Source organism: Podarcis filfolensis (genome assembly GCF_964270895.1).
Source record: "Podarcis filfolensis genome assembly, chromosome: Z".
Lineage (NCBI taxonomy): Eukaryota > Metazoa > Chordata > Lepidosauria > Squamata > Lacertidae > Podarcis > Podarcis filfolensis.
In genome coordinates this window covers 9,173,090-9,196,349 of record NC_139617.1, presented here as the reverse complement: position 1 = coordinate 9,196,349, position 23,260 = coordinate 9,173,090, and the positions used below count along the sequence as shown (strand labels likewise).

Below are 23,260 nucleotides of genomic sequence, written 5' to 3'. Positions count from 1 at the left end.
GTTTTTTCGTCTTGCGAATTTTTCGTCTTGCAAAGCACGGATTCCCTGGGTATTAACGGTTTTAAGAAAAAGGAAACAAACTCGCAAGACGTTTTCGTCTTGCGAAGCAAGCCCATAGGGAAATTCGTCTTGCGAAGCAACTCAAAAAACGAAAAACTCTTTCGTCTTGTGAGTTTTTCGTCTTACGAGGCATTCGTCTTGCGAGGTACCACTGTATTGCAAAAGGAAACTGGGCCTCCAGAGCTGAAAAGTGCATGCAGGTAATAGCTCAGTTGGTCAAGCATTAGACTTTGAATCTCCGGGGCATGGGTTTGAGTCCCATGTTGGATGAAAGGTTCCTTCATGGCAGGGGGTTGGCGCGCACAAGCACACACACAAAAGCTATTTAGAATTTTAAAGGTAAGAACCTGAATTTTGAATTAGGCTTCGAAATGAATCAATAACCAGTTTAAATAATATGGGAGTTCTAAGCTCCACCTGCCCGTATGATTAACGTATGTCTGATCAAAGGCAGAACAGTTTTATCTCAAAATTTGTAAAAAAACCAAAAACATCTATATTGAAAAGCTGCATTGTCTTACAAGCATCTGTAAACTCAACTTAAGCTAACCTTTTGGAATAATGACCACTCATTATGCCTAATTGTTACCATAAATACTATATAAGAAAGACCTTGGGCTTTGATGAGCCTTATTTAAATTATACATGTCTTTCTTTCTACAGCTCTTTTGCATGGCTGGGTGGTTAATCAGACCACTGAACTAACAAAATGTATGACTCGGCATGGGAGCAGCATCAACAGGAACTTCTGATTTATTTATTTTTTTAAAAGACTATTTTAAAAATGTTTTTAATGTTTGATGTTTTATTATGTTTTTATATGTGCTGGAAGCCACCCAAAGTGGCTGGGGCAACCCAGCCAGATGGGCAGGGTATAAATAATGTTGTTGTTATTATGGTTATTATTATTAACCATAATTGGCATGCATTTATGGTTTATAACTATACCCCCCAAAGTACAAAACTGCAGCTTTTAGCAAGGAGCCCATAAAGGAAGAAGAAAGAAATAGGGTACTCTTTAACAGCCATCATCACGGATGGCTCCAAAGTTACCAAGCATATCTTGCCATTACATTTGTTCATTGAAAATCTTTTCAAATTTCAGGCTGGAAATTAAAAAAAAAATGATGTAAATTAAGCACATTTTGTGCATTTTGTAAAGCACAACTCATGTTTATAACCCAGTGTTCCCTTGGTTAGGACTTAGAAAATGCTTGGGGAGGTAAGAATTGTGTCAGCTACAACTAATGATATGACCAAACCCTAGCTTGTGCCATGCAAATGTATACCAAGTCCTCCTCCTTAAATGAATATACTTTTTTTGTGAAACTGCCTTTTACTGATTAAACCACTGGTCCTTCTCTAGTCCATCACTCCCTCTATCTGCATCCAAAGCTAAGTCAAAAATAAGGAGGAAAATATACACAAGCTTGTTCAGATACTCAAGAACTCCTTCACAGCCACTTGACTGCTTCCTTTGCATGAGTGGCTGAACAAGCCAGAAATCAGTACTTAACCATAGCTTCCCAGTGTTCCCGTTTGCATGTCATGATTAACCATAATTAATGGTTTACACTGAATGCGGAGATTGCTCCTGCTTCATTCTTCCCTTCATGCACAAGCATGAAACCACAATCCCTGGCTCATAACTCTCCAAGGTTGGGATTCCTGCTTAGCTTCACTCAAGCAAACCATGTTTGGTAAACCTTGGCTTCACACCATGGTTCATTTTAGAGCAAAACAAATGTTGATCTCCATTTTGGAAATCATGCTAAGTCAGGGGTTGTGGCCTGTTGCTCCTGCTCCTGCTTGGGAGAGAGCCATCCACAGATTCTTGGAATCTGCAAATGCAGCCATTATGTGTGAGCCCAGGAACTATAATTATAGACTGAAAACAACCTAGGATAGTGGGTCATCTCTAAACCATGGCTTCATACCCTCACTTGCTTCGAAGCCATTGACCATGGTTTCTGGGTTCCCAGAAGATGGGACCCTAGGATCTCAGCTTATTAGCCACTAACATATTGGAGGCACATAGCAGCTACAAAGGCCCTGTGTGCCATTGCACACTGCTTGTGCATATAGTCCACCTAGTGTTCCATGCAAACACAACCAGTGTCTAATTCAGGAGTATTTCTCCAAGGTCTTAGGGCAGGGTGTTCCCCGGCCCTGCTCCCCAAGAGGTTGAACCTGGGATCTTCTGCATGCTGAGCATGCAGTTGCGACTGAGCTATGGCCCTTTTTCGTGCAATGAATGCATGCAACTTGAGAAACGGTTCAGAAAGAGTTCATTTGTGTGAAAATATAACCGCATAGCACTGTCAAGGTCAATGAGATAGTGGACAATCATATGTATAGCAAGGAGCCAGAAGCAGTAGTTAAAAATGTCTGTGACCTTTAACTAAAGAGTCCTGGTTTCTACAAGATTCCACAATGCCAGGGAAGAGAATGTAACTTAGAACCTTCTCCTCCACCCCTCTAAATCATCTCTCTCTAAATTGTAAGTGTTTATTTATTGCCTTTGCAAAGAAAAAGAAAAGAAACCTGTGCAAAGTTCAGAGTATAAAAAGAATCATAGAATCTTAGAATTGGAAGAGACCCCAAGGGTCATCTAGTCCAACCCCCTGCAATGCAGGAATCTCATCTAAAGCATCCATGATAGATGGCCATCCAACCTCTGCTTACAAACCTCCAAGGAAGGAGAGTCCATCACCTCTCGTGGGAGTCTGTTCCACTGCCAAACAGCTCTGACTGTCAGAAAGTTTTTCCGAATGTTTAGTCAGAATCTCCTTTCTTGCAGCTGGTTTGAGTCTTACCCTCCAGAACAGGAGAAAACAAGTGTGCTCCCTTGAAACCTAGCTAGAGGAGAAGCCCTTGAAACCTAGCTAGAGCCCTTGAAACCTAGCTAGAGGAGAAGGAACAGTTAAAATGTCCAGAGAGTATGAATTCGTCAGTGTGCAGTCACAAATTCCTGAAGATCCAGTTCACATCACTGACCAATGTGGCCACATAGTTTGCTGTGGATCTTTAGGGACCAGACAGAAATTGGCAGGTTGGTTGAGTGAACCCCATTCATCATGATCACAAGTTGGGAGTCAATAACTCATAGGAAACTTCCTTGCACAAGTTTGGATCATTAGTGCATTTGGCTTAGTATTGTCTGCATTGATTGGCAGCAATCCTCCAAACATCTGGCGGAGGTTTTTTTTCTCAGTCCTGTCAGGAGATGCATAGGATAGAATCTGGGACTTTCTTTGAGCAGAACATGAGCTCCACCTCTAAGCTGAAGTCCCTCCCTAGTCTTTAGGAACATAGGATGGCAATATATTGAGTGAGAGCTTCCTCCATCCAGCTTAAGTCCATAAATATATGTCCTGATAGCCAAATATGAAATGAAATAACAGAAAGTACACAACTTTGTTGAAAGTGAACCATTATAACTCCATTTCATAGAATCATAGAATCATAGAGTTGGAAGAGACCACAAGGGCCATCGAGTCCAACCCCCTGCCAAGCAGGAAACACCATCAGAGCACTCCTGACATATGGTTGTCAAGCCTCTGCTTAAAGACCTCCAAAGAAGGAGACTCCACCACACTCCTTGGCAGCAAATTCCACTGTCGAACAGCTCTTACTGTCAGCTGTTCGATGGCCCTTGTGGTCTTTTCCAACTCTATGATTCTATGATTTCAACCAAACCATTTCAATAGTACTACATTACTTCAAAATAGGGACGCGGGTGGCACTGTGGGTTAAACCACAGAGCCTAGGACTTACCGATCAGAAGGTCGGCGGTTTGAATCCCCGCGACAGGGTGAGCTCCCATTGCTTGGTCCCTGCTCCTGCCCACCTAGCAGTTCGAAAGCACGTCAAAGTGCAAGTAGATAAATAGGTACCGCTCCGGCGGGAAGGTAAATGGAGATTCCATGCGCTGCTCTGGTTCGCCAGAAGAAGCTTAGTCATGCTGGCCACATGACCCGGAAGCTGTGCGCCGGCTCCCTCGGCCAATAAAGCGAGATGAGTGCTGCAACCCCAGAGTAGGCCACAACTGGACCTAATGGTCAGGGGTCCCTTTACCTTTTACTTCAAAATCACATATAGATCCTGACCTTTCAGTGATGCCAAAGAAGAGGTTTATTGTGAGGGAGGTGTAAACAGCCCTGTTTCGGGAAGTTTTTAATGTTTGAAGTTTTATTCTGTTTTTAGTGTTTTGTTGGGAGCTGCACAGCGTGGCTGGGGAAACCCAGTCAGATGGGTGTGGTATAAATATCATCATCATCATCATCTCAATGCCCAAAAAGCATTCTTCTTGTCTGGCCCTGAAATGTTTCCCGTATACTAATCCTCAAGTAACTTCTGGGATGGGGCAGGACTCAGAACATAAAAAGATTATCCGATTCATCTCAACAGAGCAGAGCAAAATTTATAGAGATGATGGTGTGATTAATTACAATTACCGGTATTCATTTATAGCAAGCTGATTGTTAAACCAACAAGAAAGCCATATGAATTATAACGAGATAAATGAAACAACAACATTAAACCACCCATGAAGTGTGAAGCGAAACAAAAAAATATTGGCCAGCATGTGAACAGCATTTCAATTTGTTAAATGTATGGCAGGAAAATATATCTATAATCATTTGCAGTTCCTAGCAACTGTCATTCAGAGGTGCATTGCCCCACAGCAATGCAGGTACAGCGCAGCTATCATGGCAAAAGATTAGATGGCCCTGCAGCTGAGGATTCAGGATAAAAAGTCATATTGGGCACAGAAAATCAAACAGTGAAAATAAAGCAGAGAAATAAAACAATCCTGGGCAGCCTTTGGAAAACTCAGCTTTATAATGAAAACTAAAAATGTTTCATTAGACTTGAAAGCTAAAGTGGTCAATACATGTACATTACCTGTGATGCATTATGGAGCAGAAAACAAGATCACGATGCAGAGAAACACGACAGAGTACCACCATATGCCATGGGGCATGCAATGTTAGGAATAACATTAAAGGATAGAAAAACAAATAATTGGATATGACAAAAATCAAAAGTTACGGATACAGTGGGAAAGGCCATGAAAAGTTAAAATGAACATATGAAGACAGGGGCATAGCATGGGGGTGCTGGGGGGGGCATGGCACTGGGCGCGGACCAGGCACCCCCCCCCAGCACAGCCTGGCCTGGTGCTCCTCTTTGTCCGTCAAGGGCCATTTTGGCAAAGTTGGGCTCCCCTCTGCACGGGTGGGCAGGCAAGCTCATCGTGGCCCTGTTTTGCTCTAGTGGGGGTGAGGTCGCTTTGGCAGCATTGATGGTGAGGGCTGGGCTCTCACACACCCCACCCAGCACATGACCACCTGTCCCGGGCACTTGCAACCAACGCTACGCTGCTGTATGAAGAACATGTGACAAGAGACAGTTCAGACCAATGGAATAAAGCAGTGTCAGTATGGAGACCCTAAAATTGCAAAAGACTAAGGGGGTGGAGACCTATGTGATAGGTGGATGATCTAAAACTGACAGCAAGGCTTATGTGGATGCAGGAAGCAAGCAACAGAGAATGGACAATTGGACATGGGACTTCAAACAACATTTGGAAGTTAGCCTATTGTCTACTCCTGCTTTAACACGTGATATTTTTTAAAATATTGTATTTGATTTCTACTTGCAGTGTTTTTGATGTTTAAGGGGGTATTCTATTTTGCTGCTAATTATGCTGCATTAAATGTGATGGTGGGGTTTTGCACTTGATTTTCATTTGCGTGTCGAGGTCCCCAGGGCCACCCCAATAACTCACACATCACACCAAATTTTTTGTTTAAGGTTTTTGTCATAATTTTGGCCACAACTTTATTAAAATACAAACATGTGAGTGGTTGCTTAGGCATTGGTTGCAACTAGCTGCCCCCACCGTGGGGGACAGTCTGACATTCCGTATGCCTGCGAAAGTCAGGAAAGGGGAATACACTTGGGGCTAGCGATGGAGCAGGGAACCTGCCCTCAGCCCACCCCAAATGCAGCCAGGAGCTCTTGCAGTGGCCCGAGCCCCCTTGACAGGGTGGACAAGCAATAGTTAGCCCCCCCCGATTCCTTTAACGGAATCCCTTGCAGCAGCAGCAGCATTAGAGGGGCAGGCACAGCCAATCCATGCCCCTCAACCAACCAAACCATAAACCAATGCCAAACCGCAACCTTACAAGTTGTGACGATTTGCTACGCAGTAGGCAAAAACCAAATGGCCCCAGCCAATCAGCCAGATGGACAAAATTCCTACCAGGCCCCCGCTCCAAAGCAGACGACCCCATGACAGGCATAGCAAGGTCAGAGCGAACAACCCTATTCTAGGGAGGGAGGGACAGGCAATCCGATGCATGGGCGAAAAGAGGAAGCCCTAGCCTTGTGCAAGAAGTTTTAGCATTTCTGGATGTCAATCAACAAATGGCAACATTAACTTCTTCCCAACGACAAGGGAAGCCCCAATCGCATCAATGGCCAACGGTCAATCAGCCTGCCCCACAACTTTGGAGTGTCCTGGCGGCCCCCACTGCAACACGTGCTCTCCATGAAGGAGAACACGCTTTGTCATGTTCTGATATTTTACAATGTTCTGTTTGTTTTGTTTTAAGACATGCTATAAGCTGCTTACAGGGCACCCCCCCAAAAAAAAGTGTAAAATGGAATAGAATTGAACTAAGCTAACTAAATAAAGATGAATGGATGATTAAAAGCATTTACAAACAGCTAAAAATCCCAAAGTGTTACACCGCTGTACAGTAAAAGGCATACACTGAAATAAAGCAGCATAAAATACAAGTCATATGTCACACCACAGTGCCATCCTGGTACAGGTACATTACCTAAATAGGGTTGCCAACTTCTGACGTGAAATGAGAATTCTTGCACCAGGGTGGAGCTCACAAAATGTTCTCTGCATGCCCTTACAAGTGTATGGTTCATTGCATGTTCTTCCCATCTTTGGGAACATTATTTTTTAAAAAAGAAGAAGAAGCAAACACACAAACCTACTTGCCTTGCATGAAGGCCCAGAAGACATTCAACAAAGCTTTCCTATTTCCTTCCTGCCTGCAAGTGGAAAGCTAGGAAGGTTCTCGGGTTCCTGGCAGTGTTTTGAGAACGGCAAAATAATCTGAACACCCTGGTGCGTAACGAAAAACAATCTGTTGTTACAAAGTGTCTGGAAAATCGACGGCAAAACTGAAGAGTGATACAATCAGCTAATTAAAGCACTTAACCACATTCCAACTTGTCTTTGGACAAATCTTACGTGTCCCTGAGATGGCGAAGATACTGGCATTGACAACTGCCTGGTAGCAATATATATAAATCATAGTGCCGCAAAACTGCCTGAACCCGATACCGACGGCATCAACCATTATGCTCTAATAACATACTACAGCTGCTGGAAAAAAATGCATTAAGACATGGTGCCTGGCAAACCACTGTATGTAAATTGTGACTCTGGAAGTTGAGCAGAGCTTTTCTAATAGCTGGAATGGAGCCCCATGGTGATGAAACAAGCTTGAAATCCTCAAGGAGCTTACTCGCAGGGCTTACAGTGCTTGCGCATGCGCACACACAGTTAAAGAAAAGCAGACTGACTTCAAGGAATGCACATGTGTCTTTTCAGCTTCAGAAGAAGCAAGAATTGTCTCCTCGGGTGGTAAGGAAGCCTGCCCTATGTAGTCATAAATAAACTCCAGCCACACTCCATTATTGTGGAACATCATTCCCAGCGTTTTACATGTGAAATTGGAAAACAGTAATGAAACAGGTACTTTATTTATGTTATCTCCTTGCATTAGCACTTGCATTGCATTTATGTTATCTCCTTGCCTTACATTAAGACTTGGCAGTAAAAATAAAGATAAAAAGATTTGCACAGAGATCAGTATATCTGAATGACACCCATGTTTTGAATGTTTATTTTGCAAGGGCTTTGCACCTTTCTCTCTGCTTAATTGCAGAAAGTGGAATATGGTTAGATATTCGCTATTCAAACAGAGCTGGGCAGCAAGCCACCCCCAGAATCACTAAGACAAAACTAGATGGCCTTCTTAACAGTTAGCAACATCTGCATGGGAAGAAAATATGTGGACTAAAGCATCAATTTTGGTAGTGGCTCTGGGCCTCTTGTCTTTGCTAACAACTTTAAAAAGGTAAAGGACCCCTGACAGTTAAGTCCAGTTGCAAACAACTCGGGGTTGCAACACTCATCTTGGTTTAATGGCCAAGGGAGCCAACGTTTGTCCTCAGACAGTTTTTCCAGCTCATATGCCAGCATGACTAAGCCACTTCTGGTGAAACCAGAGCAGCGCACGGAAACACCGTTTACCTTTCTGCCAGAGCGGTACCTATTTATCTACTTGCACTTTGACGTGCTTTCGAACTGCTGGGTTGGCAGGAGCTGGGGCCGAGCAACGGGAGCTCACCCCGTCACAGGGATTCGAACCTCTGACCTTCTGATCGGCAAGCCCTAGGCTCAGTGGTTTAGACCACAGCGCCACCCGCACCCCCTAACGACATTACATCTGGCAAAAGGCTGCTAAGCCACATAGCACAACAAGGATTTTGACAACTGGCCACTTTATGGAGGGGCTAACGGGTTGTTGGCCAAAGAATTCTTAACCACCACCTCCTCCTTCTCTGAGTTGTTAAGGTTAGGACAAGGTGGCACCTTTGTTGTCTGTCGTTCCCCATTAAGTAAATATAATGGGTTTATTTAAAGGGTTATGCACAGTTCCCTGGCAGGTCTGAAGCAGGGTTTATTCGAATCAACAGAATGTAGCTCAGTGCCAGAGCACCTGCTTGGTGTTCAGAAAGACCCACATTCAATTCCTAGCATCTCCAGGTAGGGCTGACTGAAACCTAGGAGAGCTACTTTCAGGCACCATAGACCCATGGCTCTCAAAGGTTGTGGCATGCCACATTGGTTGGCAGGAGAGGATTGCAAGTGTGGCAGGAAGATTCAGGGACAAACAAAGAAACATTTCAGTGTAATATGGTATCGCATCAAAATATTATTTTATTTGCATAATATGGATAGATACCTTTTCAAAATCAAGCACTGCTAGAAGTTGTTTCTTTTTTTGCTTTCCAATGTACTTCTTATCAATAAGAAATGCAGAGTGGCATGAGCAAATTTATATTCTGAAAATGTGAGCCGGGGGTGGGGGGGAGCCTGAGAACCAATGCTGTAGGCAGTGCGGAGCTATTTGGACCATTGGTGTGACTTGTTATAAGGCAGCTTTCTAAGGGAAGAAAAATAAGTGGGGAATGGGGGTTGCTTTTAAAGGGACATTATATATACAAAAATAGAAAGCTATGTTATACAGTATCAGGTCACTGGTGTAGTACCACAAGTAAAATCTCCCCCAAATAAGATCTCTAGCAATTTTGCAGGTTTGTTGTTCAGAGCTTTGTATGTTAATAACAAGATCTTGAGCATTGCTGGGTAGCTAATTGGCTGCCAACACAGTTCTCTTAGCACAGATGAAAAAGGTGGCACTCCAGGTTCACCACTGAATAACCTGGCTGAAGTATTCTGCACCAGCTTTCAAGGTGCAGGGAAGACCCACAGAGTGCTTTACTGAAGACTAATTGCAAGGTTACAAATGCATAATTCACAGTGGTCAAGCTATTCCTGTCCAGGAAGAAATCACAGTTGGTGTACCAACTTAGATTGATAATTGGCATTCCTCACCATTGAGGTTAATGAGCATCCAGTGATGAAGGCAGATCTAGGACTACTCCCAAACTACCTATCTGTTCTTTCAGAGGAAGTGCTCCAGAACTGAAAAACTCCCCAACTTCTGATCCTGAGAACTGCTCACACATGAAGTCTTACCAGGATTCAGTCTCAGTTTATTGGTTCTCATCCAGTCACCACTGCATCCAGGTACCAGCTCAGAAAAGTTGCAGCGTCTCCTGAATGAGATCTAACAGAGAAACAGAGTTGGGTATCATCAGCATACTGATGACACCATGCCCCAAATCTCATAATGACCATTGTCACCAGCTTTATTTATTTTATATTGGGTACAAAATAATGCCCTGCTACATCCCACAGCACAACTGCCAGGGGACAAACCAATAATCGCCCATCACTATTTTCTGAGTCAGCCCCTTAAGTAGAAGTGAAGCCACTGAAAACAGTGCCACCAACTCAAGAGGATACCATGGTCAACAGTACTGAAAGTCACTGAGATGTAAAGCAAGAGCAACAGCATTGCACTCCCCATGTCCCTCTCCTGAAGAGTCATCTATCTTGAGGACCAAGGACAATTCAGTCTAAAAACTGGTCCTGAACCATTGCGCTCACTCACTCACAAACGTTTTGCCTCTGGCTAAAACCAGTTTCTGCCTCTGCCCACCACTGGCATGCAGCCTCCAAAAGGTTGACGTTGTCCATAAAAGAATGCAGCTCTCAGAATGACAGGGATTCCCTGCTCTTGCCTTAAGGAATTGGACACATGGTAAAAATACAAACAAAACAAAACAGATGGGGGAACCTGGCAAGAACACAGAGAAAGAGCTGTGAAGGAGATAAATAAATGCAAACACAAGGTGTAGTCAAGTAACCAAAGAAGAAAGTATATTTGCCCTCTATAGGTGTGCTATTTTGTCCACTAAGTGATGGCACCAACTTGAGCTCTACTGAGAATTCTAGAAGATGCACTAAATATTTTTGACCCAGCTAGCTAAAGAACCACCTTCACTCATATGATCCTGTTTATTAATTGCAATCAACTACATTCCTGAAGTACTGTACAAAGTTAAGTTGGCAACCTTATACCACAGGCTTGAATTCAAAGATTCCCGTTGCATATATATTTGCCTATCCCATAGCATAAATCCCTTGGTCAGTTCACAAAGCAAAATCAAATCAATGTCAAGACACACACACACACATCAGAAAAATATAATATAAGCAAATAAGAACTATAACAGATTAATTAAAAAACAAAGCACAATTTAAAATTCAATTTCATAGAATCATAGATGTGTAGAGTTGGAAGGGACGCTGAGGGTCATCTAGTCCAACCCCCTGTCTTGCACAATTTCAACCATTTGGTTTTCCAAATTTCAGCAGCACCCTGTGCAAGGCCAAAATTTGGTGCTCCCCATCCCACCTCTTGCCTTCTGTTCTGCACTTACTACTACATCATAGTTGCAAAGCCCTGCAGCACCCCCCTCGGTGAGGTACCCACTGTGGGGGAACCGGTCATGCTGCCTCTGATAATGCAGTTGAGGATGGGCTGGTTGAATTTGTGCAAGTCATATGCTAAGCAAAGCAGAGAGCTTAAAGGCTATTTTCATGGGGTCCACTTAGGTTAACCAGCACAAATGCAAGGCCCCCCTCAGTGTACTGGCTCTGGGATGCTCTCATGAGATTTTGCAGGGCAATCCAGGTGAGACCTCTCATGAGCATCCCTAGCCTTCCAAGAGCCAGCATGCTGTGCGGACGAGGCAAAGAGTTTAAAAGCTCTTTTTGCACTGGGTAACACCAAGCGAGAACTTTTAAGCTCTCCACGTTGCTTGCTGGCCAAGGCTGGCTCAGCACACTGGCTGGGCAGTGTTAAAGATGTTCTGTTTATTCCCCTCAACAGCTAGCCATGGGGCAGCTCCAAAAGTTTCAGTATACTATACATGATTTTTGTGTATACTGTATGTGGAACTCTTGGAACAAAACCCCTGCCGAAGAAGAGAGATTACTGTATCAAAACAATCACTTGTAATAATAATAGCCTTGTGGTTTTTGCAAAATTAAGTGCCTCATTATTCAGTTAGTAGAGAACTCCTAAATTAAGATGTCCGGCAATCTTCCAGTATTAACAAATGTGACTTGTTCAATACAAACATCAATCAGCAGACAGCAGCCATAAATTACTATTTTTGGCAACTCTCTTTGCCCATTGACTCCCTGTCATTAAATCAATATAGAAAACAGGAAATATCAACCACAGTCTCTAAACTGCTGTCCGCTGCAAAAGAGAAGATCAGATTTACTGTTTTAAAGAAAATGCTGACTCATGCAAGTCGTCGTGGTAACTGAAGAGTTAATAACACGTGTTGCATCTGCTGAGAGGCACATAGTAAAAATGTAAACTTGGAAGCCTTGCCCCTGACTTCAAGAGTAAGAGAAGCAAAATAAGATCAGATAACTTACCAGAGGGAGGTAAATCAGACTTCCTCTTTTATTACTTTCTGAGAGTGCACTGCTATTTCAAATTCTAGGAAGAGGACAGCTTATCAGCTGTCAAATCTATGCTCCAGGCTAAGAATCTTAAATTGTTTTCAGTTCCTAGCAGAAAGAGGAGGCGGTGTATATTTTACATCCACAATTCCTTTGAAAAAACAGTTGTTCCTCTGCAGGAAGAACATCCAAGACTTCACACCCTAGTGCAGTTTTATGTGCTGTGTGCTTCCCTTTGCCCATTTTTTAAAGGACCTGATGTGCACTAGAAGAGGAGTAACACATTCACCTCTGGTCTGACAGAAGCATCTCACACACAGGCAAAACAAGCCCAAACAATTAACATGCACCCCCACCTTTACTTTCTGCAGATATTTACAGCCTTGTTATGGGGGTCAGAAGAATGCATCAGTACATGGTGGACTACGATGGAGGGGGTGAGGGGGTGTATTAAACACCTCCCTTATGCAAATGTAAATAACAAGTCTGTGCAGCTGGTTCATGATCAGAAATAAGTGGACGAGAGCCATCTCTGGGCAAACTGCACACGAGTTGCAGAGGGCAGGAAGAACCAACCATTAAATGTGTCTAACATGCAGGGTTTTCTTTAAAACAAAAAAGAAGAAATTGCATCAGCTGGGTATGTGTGTGGTGATTTATGGTTGAGGTCCTGTAGAAACCCCTCTCTTGAAGATGGAATTTGCTTTAAGGGAAGGGGGGAGTGCTGATGGGACTACAAAAACTGGGGTGGCAACTGCAAATTACATTTTTTAATTTACTCCCACCCAGTCTACAGAACTGGCTTCCAGGATATGCATGCCTGGTTCCAGATCCTTTGGGTTTTAGACACCAATGCAAAACAATTTCATTTGCCTTTAATGAACGGTGATTTCTGCATTTTTATTACCGCCAATGCTATTTTATGGACTGTATTTTCACAACATTCTTTCCTGTGTTTTTAATTGCAATCTATGTGTGGTTTTAATGTTGGAAGGTAACTTGAACAGCTTAAAACTGATAGGAAGGATAGAAATGCGTGAAATGAATGAATGAGCACTCAAGTGATCGCTTACGGTGAATAAGCCTTCTTCTTCAGCAAATTAAAGCAATGAAGCTTATCTAAACCAGAACAGAGTTGGTTCCAGGCCACTGATGTGCCACAATGACACATGTGGGCATGCAAATGAGAAAAGGGGGTTGTAGATTTTCATGATTAGTAATTTATGTATACACATTGACAAGGATATAGGCTGTGTACACATTATCATTAACTTTGGCTCCAGTGTGCTGCTACTGCTGGTGACTACGCATGATGTTAGCTACAATCCATATGCAATTTCTTGAGAAACACTCTTGTTTGCTTTGCTTTCCCTCAAACCAGCTTGATGTAAGCTGTGGTTAGGCTGAGGTGTGTACATTTGAGACAGCCTTTGCACATGTGCAGATAGCAGCTTCTATGAAAAGGAGTTCAGGAGGGCTGCAAGCATGGGAAAACCAAAGAAGTAATGTGCGTCTGTTGAAGACTTCCCTGCCCCCTCTCTGGTATGCGCAAAAACATAAAAATGTGTCTTGCAACACAGTGGGAGGAAACAACCCCACTGCATTTTAATGTGTACAATAGCCTTACTATTCAGATCCTTAAGACACACATGCATATATATACACATGCACACACAATGATTGGCCACAGCACTAAATTAAAATAGAATACTAGAGCCACTTGAATCCAAGTCCAGTCCCATACGGAACTGAAAATGAGTGGCAAAGGTGGTGGTGAGCAGGGGGGCAGCCAACCAATAAGACAGAGTAATAGATCAGTGGTATGAAAAGGTTCGCTTGCATACAGAAAGTTCTATATTTAACCCCAGGCATCTCAGAGATTGTCAACCTTTTTGAGTCCACGGCCCCCTTGACCAACTGCATTCTTTCTACGGCACCCCTTTGGGGTTCAGGAGCCCAGCTAAGTCACCCCTTGCCTGCAGAGCTGGTAAGCCCTTACCCCTTTTTGAGCACCCTCCCTTGTGGAGTATTCCCTCAGCCTTCTCTCCTCTCTCCTCTCCTTGGGAGTCCTCTGGGCAGTCGCTGCTGCCATCCCTGGTCTCTAAGCTGGCCCCAGCCCAGCCCCATAGAGAGGTGTCTCCTCACACTGCCCCATAGGGGCTTGGGAAGCACCCCCTGGTCAGCCCCAGAGGCACCATTCACTTGTAGCAAGGGCTGCTGCAACAAACAACTGTGCAAGTCTTTGGGAGGCAGAGACGCAAGAGGGCATCAGAGGAGGGAGGGAAGGAAAGAGGGACAGAGGCCAGTGTTGCCCGCGGCACCCCTGACCATCATTCAAGGCATCCACTGGGTTAGCACATGATGGGAAAGATCTCTTTCTGAAACCCAGCAGAGCAGACACAGTCTGATCAGATAAAAGGTCACTCTCCATGTTCTTAAAAGTACAAAATTATGCACATCTAAGAAGAAGTAAGTCCCAGTGATTCAGATTGTAATCTTGGCTCCAGACGCTTACTTAAACATGATCAGAATTCATTTGGCATTAGATTTGGGGTTGTGCTTAACTAAATTAGAGTAGACCCCTTGAAACTGATATGCCCATGTAAATTATGTTCATTAGTTTCAGTGGGTTTTACTCTTGACTACAACCCACTGAGTGTAAAAAACATAGGGGAGGAAACACAGCTATGGCAATAGAACAGAGGTAAATGTTCTCTAGTTCTATGTCCCTAATAGCATCCTGAACATATCAACCGCTGTAAGAGAGCTGATGGGTTTAGGATATGGTTCAGGACATTATTAGTCACTGAAGTAAACAAGAAAACTTTGTTAAATTCAATGAACTTTCATTTCCTCCTTAAAGTGCTTTTGCAAAGAGCAATACTTGTAACAGCATGCTTCTGTCTCAGAGGCTGGCAGTACAGCTGTGATACAGAATGGTGAGTCTTCTCCAGCATCGATGGTACAAGCCTGGATGTTACTGGCAAACTGAAATCCATTCGGGCAGATCCTGCTGGCGTTTACACCACCATAAATACATACGAAGGACAGTAAATTAAGAGCAATGCATATGGGGAGAAGATACTTGGTTCAATAACACTTCAATATTTGCCGGCAGTTGTCAGGTGAAAAAGGGAGGGGGGGCTTAAAGTAGAAAGCTACCACTGAAAACCGTAGATTGTTATTACTACGCAGTAGGGGAAGGAAAAAAATCACTGTGCAACTTCCGACTAGAACCAAGATGCCCAAATGCTCCTGCATGGAAGGATGGAAAGGCCTCCAAGGCAGAAAACTGGCTAGTTAAAGAGAAAGCTAAAATAGTGTTGCATACCACCGCAATCTCCAAGTGGTGCAATATTCCAGGTTTAAAAGGTAAAGGGACCCCTGACCATTAGGTCCAGTTGTGACTGACTCTGGGGCTGCGGCGCTCATCTTGCTTTATTGGCCAAGAGAGCCGACGTACAGCTTCTGGGTCATGTGGCCAGCATGACTAAGCTGCTTCTGGCGAACCAGAACAGCGCACGGAAACGCCGTTTACCTTCCCGCCAGAGCTGTACCTATTTATCTACTTGCACTTTGACGTGCTTTTGAACTGCTAGGTGGGCAGGAGCAGGGACTGAGCAACGGGAGCTCACCCCGTCACGGGGATTTGACCCGCTGACCTTCTGATTGGCAAGTCCTAGGCTCTGTGGTTTAACCCACAGTGCCACCCGCGTCCCCTATTCCAGGTTTAGGATGAGTATAATAACAATCTTGTAAGTTTATAAGTTTTCCCTCTCCCTTTTCTTCTTCTTTCGTCTTATAATTCTTTTTTTTATTTTTAATAAAGAATATAAATAAAGAATATAAAAGACACCGGAGTGGTCATCAGGCCTACTTGCTATGACAACTCCTGGAGGCCGAGGTCCTTTCATCCTACCCCGCTCCCCAAAAGAAAACCCCCAAAGTCGATAGGCATGGCTATTCAAATGGTGTGAATGCCACATCTTGTGATCAATTATGTGGGGTGGGGCTTACCTGCCCCCCTCCAGTATTTTATTTGTGTTGACATCCCTGCCCCCAACTCCACCCAAAAGGCTTTCTGATTCAAGCTGTCTTCACCAAAATAAAAATAAAAATAAAAATGGCTGCAATCTTAGTCCCACTTATCTGGGAGTAAGACCCATTGAATTCAATAGGTTTCACATCTGAGTAGATATGGTTAGGATTGCACACAAAACTGCCGTAATGTACTTTAAATGGAGTGGTCTGGATCAGGAAGGGTAACATTGATTGATTGATTGATTGATTGTTTCCTCTAGGAACCCATTCCATAGTGGGCAGAGTCAGAGCTAATGATGGGTGGAGTGAGAAGGAACTCTGCTTTAGTTTTCTCTATGACTAACTGAGAATCTCAATCCTACGAAGTTCTACTCAGAGGTAAGCCCCACTGGGGTTGAAGCAGTTACTCTCAAATATGTATATTGCTTTTCAAGTGAAAGTAGTAACTCACACATGTATGGTAGAAGCCTATGCACTTTTTTTCTCAGACAGCTGGTGAATAAAACATATACAAGCCACACAAGCAATAATTTAATCAAAAACCGTCTATTTCCATGATGCGAAAAACTGCCCCTTCCAACCGATCTAAAACTGCACAGAAAGAGTGAGGGAAAGCTTTTAAAAGTCCAGGAAAATAAGGATGCAAACGGGAAGGAAGCTGCCCTGATGGGATGTAGGAATAGGAAAAGATCACGGCTAAGTAGCAGAACATCTACTATTCCTGCAAAAGGTACAAAGTTCAGTCCCTGGCATCTTCAGGTATAGCCGGGAATGCCTCCTGCCTAAAACCCTGGAGAGCCAGTCAGTGTACAGTGCACAAAGACGAATGTTCTTTTTTCCATTTTTTTTTAATTTGCATTTTCCAAAACAGGAACAAAGAGCATCTTTAAGCCCCCTTCTCTCCCCCTGTCCCACTTACATCTTCGTACCAAATACAGTATGTATACATATACCGTATGACTTCCCTTCCACACTTTTCCTGGTTCCTTTGCTTTTCTGCTACTCCATGTAATCCACACCTTTTTAATCATCCAATTTGTTATCTGTTAAAAATATATATTTCAACTCTGCTGGATTTACTCGAGAGCTGCTAAGCTGTGTATTTGTCTATACTAGTTCTTGAAATAGTCAATAAACATTATCTATTCCTCCTTGTAATCGTTATCTTCATTTTCTCTTATCCTGTTCATCAGACCAGACAGTTCAGCATACTAGAGCATTTTACACTGCCATTCTTTTTTTTCTTTTTTTTAAAGAATTTTTATTAACTGGCCAATCACATCAAATTAAATCACATCACATAAATTCCAAATTACAAAGCCAAATTTTTAAATTTTGTTGGGGGAACCCATACTTCAAGATCCAAAGGGGGATTCAGATCATCTTCTTATTACTGCGTTAATGTCCAAATCAGTCCCAATCAGTCCAAACAAAATTCATAATTCTATCCAGTCTTATCTTGGTGTTTCCACATCATATCTTGTTCATATAATTTCTATTTTTCCTTTACGATCTCTTCTGTTAGTCTCCTTAAGCCGATAAGCAAAATAATAATCCTGTGTGGATTTCCCGTTCCTCCACTAAGTCCAGATGGTTTCCATATATCTCCTTTGTAGATAGCATCGCTCTTTCCATCATAAATTTGGCATTTGTCGCTCTTAAGTCCCACCGAGAAGTTGATCCACGATATGTAAACAACTCTATTTCTCTCTTTCTCCTCCCAGACCCAAGAGCTCCAACAATGCCTCCCAAAATGGCGACGGCATTTTTAACTGCGTCATTCCAAAACTCTTAGCTTTCCAGCTTCATCTTGAAACATTGCTTTGGTTTATCTCCACACAGCCTTAAATCCACAGCTTAAGTCCTTAGTTTCTGACTCATTAGGGGAGGGGATTCTTGTTAAATCACATAAGAAAAAGGAAGGCAGGTTTCCCCCCCCTTCCCCCTCAGTCATACCGTATCTTGACGTATCTTCTCATATTTTATTCTTGTCTTGTTATCAGAGATCTCTTCTGTCAGCAGTCTTTACTCCCCTTTTTCCTTGAAGCATGTGCAATTTATCTCGTCCAAATTGTTTCTTTTGAAGATGCTTGCAACTAGCGGCGTGAATCAGGGACGGCGTCCAGAAGTGCCGGAATCCCACAGGAGGGCTTTGTGCCTAGTGCCCCCACCCCCACAAATTCAGGGGTGGTATAGGGCACAGCAGGCAAGGGCCATCTCCCCCACAATCCTGGGAGGGTTAAGGAGGCTAATTACCCCCATCATAGCCTCCAAATTACCTCGTGTGGGTCGGAGAGATGTTATTGTCAGCCATCTTCCGATGCGCCACCTAGTGCCCCCCCATTCTTCCTTAGTGGGTACTAGACTTGTTCTCCACCTTTGTGCCAATAAGGTTCTAGCTGTGGCAATGGGGTATAGTAATAAACTCTTTCGGTTTTTTTGGGGGGGGAGATGTCCATTGTTACCACCCCCAAGAGGAAAATCTTAGGTGTCTTTGGGGAAAGTTTTTTTAAAAAATATATTTTTCAATTCATTATATATAGTTCTCCAATATTCCTTAATTACTTTACAGGACCACCAATGTGGCAAAAGGATCCCTCATTTTCTTCACACTTCTAACATAATACCTTTTTTTACTTTTTAAAGACATTTTCGCCAATCTGGTGGGTGTTAAATACCATCTGTATTTAACTTGGTATATGACAAGCCTTCTATGATCCTAAGAAGACAACATAAAATGACATCAGGGATGCATGCAGCCTTTGGGTGACAAAGTTGCCCACCTGTGCTTTTTTATATTTATTTTTTATATCCCGCTTTTTTCTCTCCAAGGAGCCCAATGTGGCGCACATGATTCACCTCCTCATTTGATTCCCACAACAACCCTGGGAGGTAACTTAGGCTGGGAGGTATTGACTAGTCCAAAATCCCCTTCTGAACTTGAAGCACTAATCCAACACTCTAACCACTACCCCACACAGGCCACAGCATCTGATGAATATAATAGCTCAAATCCTGATGGCTATGGGTCTCTGGGACCACTCTGCACCAGTGTCCAAGCATCTGAACATGCCAACGCCTTCATTTTCTATCAATAAATCACTTCTGAGCCTTTGAAATGCACAGGAAGGGGTGGAGGAAGGGGTGGGTGGTGGGTGCGGGTCACCCCAGGTGGGGTGACAAAATGCCGGGTGGCACTTGCGGGGCCTGCAGCGTGCCCGAGCCATGCGTCTCTCCTGCCCAAACGGTCCACTTGCTGCCGCCCTCCCAGTTGTAGGGCGGCTGAGTGGGAGGAAGCAGGCAGACTCCAGAGGCCCTGTGGTTTGCCCTGCCCCTATGGGTGGCTCACCCCACCCTTACCCCACCCCTATGGGCAACTCGCCCTGCCCCTATGGATGGCTCACCCCGCCCCTATGGGCAGCTCACCCCAGGCACCCGAGCGGGTTCCTCCGCCGCTGTGCACAGGTTGAGAATCTAAGGAAACAAGGATGTTCATAGCTCATGGGCTGTATAGTCAGAGGGGTTGTTTTTTTTTACACCACACACATCTTTTCATAGTCTCCCTTAGAGTCACACTGTTTTTCTATCTAGGCAAGCAAGAGGCATTATTACATTTCACTGATACACTCCAGACCAGGCTTCCTCAACCTCAGCCCTCCAGATGCTTTTGGCCTACAACTCCCATGATCCCTAGCTAGCAGGACCAGTGGTCAGGGGTGATGGGAATTGTAGTCTCAAAACATCTGGAGGGCCGAGGTTGAGGAAGCCTGCTCCAGTCAGTCAAAACGACTTGAGAGTGCAGGGCGGGGCTGGTTGAGAGAGGGATGTGGCCTGACATGGCAAGGGCATGACCTTGTAAAAGGGTGCGGCCTGGAGCAAATCTCAAGGGCCAAATAGAGTGACTTTGGGGGGCTGCATTTGGCGCCTCAGATTTCCCCACACCTATTATACTGTACAAGTGCTTTTCCTCCCCCCCCCATAAGATGGTACAGTGTTTGCATCAAACTTGTCCGTACCAATTTTGATATTGGATCTTAAAAGCTGCTTACTAATCCAAAACTAGAGCTGTAACATTTGTAAGTAAATTACGCTGAGTTCAATGGGCTTTACTTTCAAGGAACACAGCATGCCTTTATTTTGAGCATAGATGTGCACTATTAGGCCATTAAATGGTTTAACATTAATCAGTGTGTTTTTTCTTTTTTCTTAAAAAAAACTTGATTTACTAAAAATATGTTAACGCTGATTAACTAACAGCAGACTTTTTTTGAAAAAAAAGTGTTACAAGGGCTTACAAAAACTATGTATTGCAAAACACTCTATGCACAGTTTCTGTATTAAAATATCTATTTTTTAAAAAATCTGCTATTAGATACCACATTATTCTGCCTCACACAGGAGCTAATCCCTCTTTTTAAGTAACTCGTTTTACTTACTTTCTTTGCAGCGGTATTGATTTCCTTGCATGCGCATTTTTGCAGATTCGTCTGCCTTTAATTAATTGGTGAATCAATTAAAATTCATACAACCAATCAGCTAAGATATATTTCATCAGGTGATGGACCTGTCCAAAGCCCCAGGTATTAGCAGAAAAGAATCCCATAAATTAGGGTAGGCAACTACAGGTGAATTAACAGTATGGGTTTTTGGTGTTGTTTTTAAGAAACAGAATGACTCCTGACATTTCAGAGTCTGAACAAATGGAACATTTTGTCTCACTAATTAGATCAACACTGCTTTTACTGGGCAAGGTAAAATAATCTCCCTGTAATAAATCTCTTCCCTCTTAGCATATTCCTACTGCACCCTTTTTAAGGATGTCTGAGGATAATGATGTCTGTTTTCAAGTGCACCTTGCTAAAAAGGTTTGCTAATACCAACCCCATCCCCCTAAAATCTCTCCTGAAACAGGAGGATGTTTGTTCAATTGTTTAAAGTTGTAGTTTTCAGTCCACTTGTTCTTGACTATTCCCACTAAAGCTCATGGCACTATTCCCAAGTATGTTTTGAAGATCACAGCCCAACTAATTATCATGTCATCTCAACTGCCCCTCTCCTCCTCCTCCTCCTCCTCCTTCTCCAATTCATTGCAGGGCTGCTTCTCTAAATCTACTTACGGTGGATCTAAGGTAGACTGGTAAAACGGGATATCTGGTGGCTCAGATCTGACATTTGGGATTGTGTAATTTTACAAAGGCCAGGCATTCTGTAAGATGGTTATGACACTGCCTGAGTCACCTGGGCACGGCTTAGCTGTACATTTCTAATACAAACCACTCACAAGAACAATCAATTTACAGTTTTTGCAGCTGATAAGCAGTTTTCCACAATTCCCTGTTTATAAGCAGTCTGCAAAGTCAGACAGGGAGTAACTTTTTGACCTAGCATCAAACATCTATATACCATAATATGACTTAGCTTTCCCTCTTTGCTGTTGGACCATTCTAATAGACTTCTGCAATGAAAGACTGAGAAAGCTGGCAACATCCATCACAACCACATTCATCTGTACCTAGGATAAATCACTCTCTTTTACAGCAAACTGGGCACACTATGGAACAGCCTTCTTCCTTATATGATACCTTATATGATACCTTTGTAACTCAAACTATGCATAGAATTTTTAATTAATTATGCTATTTGTTCACCAAAATCTACTCGGACACAGGTAAGCCTTGATGACTTTAAATTAAAGATGCTTCTCCATTTGTTTCCATGGTTCTGATTTGATTCAAAGTTATAATACACACCTAGCAAGACCATTTCAATCTGCCCTGGTCTAGCTAAAGATTCCCTGGATGTCAAAACCTGTCACATTCCACTGGTTTGTGAAAGAAAGAAAGAAAGAAAAAAGAAAGAAAGAAAGAAAGAAAATTACTTTTCAGACTGAAACACATTGCTGCGAGTTTTAAAAAGGTCCTACCAACAGGACTTTAGCGCGATTTGGGAGATCAGGAAACGAGGACGGACCGGGAATCTTCCAACACATCCGTTTCCTTCACCTTGCAGGCATCTTCATTAAAGGGAAAGGCAGTTGCAAAACAAAACAATTGCCTTGCAACCAAGGGGAGCAAATAAACCCCGACAACCCCCAGAACCCAAAACTTTTATGCCTCACAGAGTAAGTTGCCACCCACATCGGGCACCTAGACTGCCTGCACATGCCAGGCAAATATGCAAAACAAACATACCGCGCTGTGGTGGGGGTGGGGGGGGGGAGAACCCCGGTTTGAAAGAAAGTCGAACTGCCCCCAGTGCAAGAACTTACCCAGCTTCTCTTCTAAGAAGATGCCCGACCAACAGCAGCGAGGGTCCTCAGTTCTGGTGCCAGCCTCCAGGAGAAGGAACCACATATCATCTTTTCGATTCTCGCCTTCCCAAGCAGAATAACAACAACAGCCGTAATAAAAACGAAAACTGTTTAAGGGAGGGCGGAGGGAAACGTCTCCAGAAAGTGGTAACAGTGAGGGCACTTGAAGGGGCGCCCAAAAAAATTAGAAATAAAAACAAGAAGACGGGGTTGGTCCAAGTAAGAGGTGGAGAAAGATAGACGGGAGCTTTGGCTTACTTGGGGAAAACTCACATTTGCAGCACGCAATCTGCCCTGACTGGTTGTGTAACTCCCCAACACACTCACACACACACATACATGCACGGCTTGCTGGGGTTAGCCCGTCCTCCCTTGGCATCATCGCCCGGGCTGCGGGCGCGCTCCCGCCGCTCCTCCTGGGTCAGTAGGACCCGGGAGCGCGTGCGCGCGCCTCTAGCTCGCGGAGAAGTCCAGTCAGTTTAGTCAGCCAGCCACATCTTTTGAAGGGAGGGCCGAGGCGGAGGACGGGACTGGAGGAAAGGAAGGAAGAGAGCGCGCGCTTTGCCAAGAGCTGTGCCAAAAGCGAGAAGCGCTGAGTAGGGCGGCGGCGGCGGCGCGCTTCGGGGAAGCGAACCTCT

At 43.7% G+C, this 23,260-nt stretch overlaps 1 protein-coding gene across 11 annotated transcripts in view; it reads right to left on the bottom strand.

Moving 5' to 3' along the window:
* The window catches only part of PASD1 (PAS domain containing repressor 1), a 100,341-nt gene extending 77,301 nt beyond the window's left edge, over window positions 1–23,040 (bottom strand). For 9 of the 11 annotated variants that reach the window (XM_083595709.1, XM_083595710.1, XM_083595711.1 and 6 more), the window contains exon 1: window positions 22,581–23,040. The gene's annotated coding sequence lies outside the window, so the exon portion shown is untranslated. Of the gene's footprint in view, window positions 1–22,235; window positions 22,406–22,580 lie in introns of those variants that run through there. The other 2 variants (XM_083595713.1, XM_083595708.1) reach the window with 2 other exon arrangements.
* Between the last annotated feature and the right edge of the window lie 220 nt (window positions 23,041–23,260).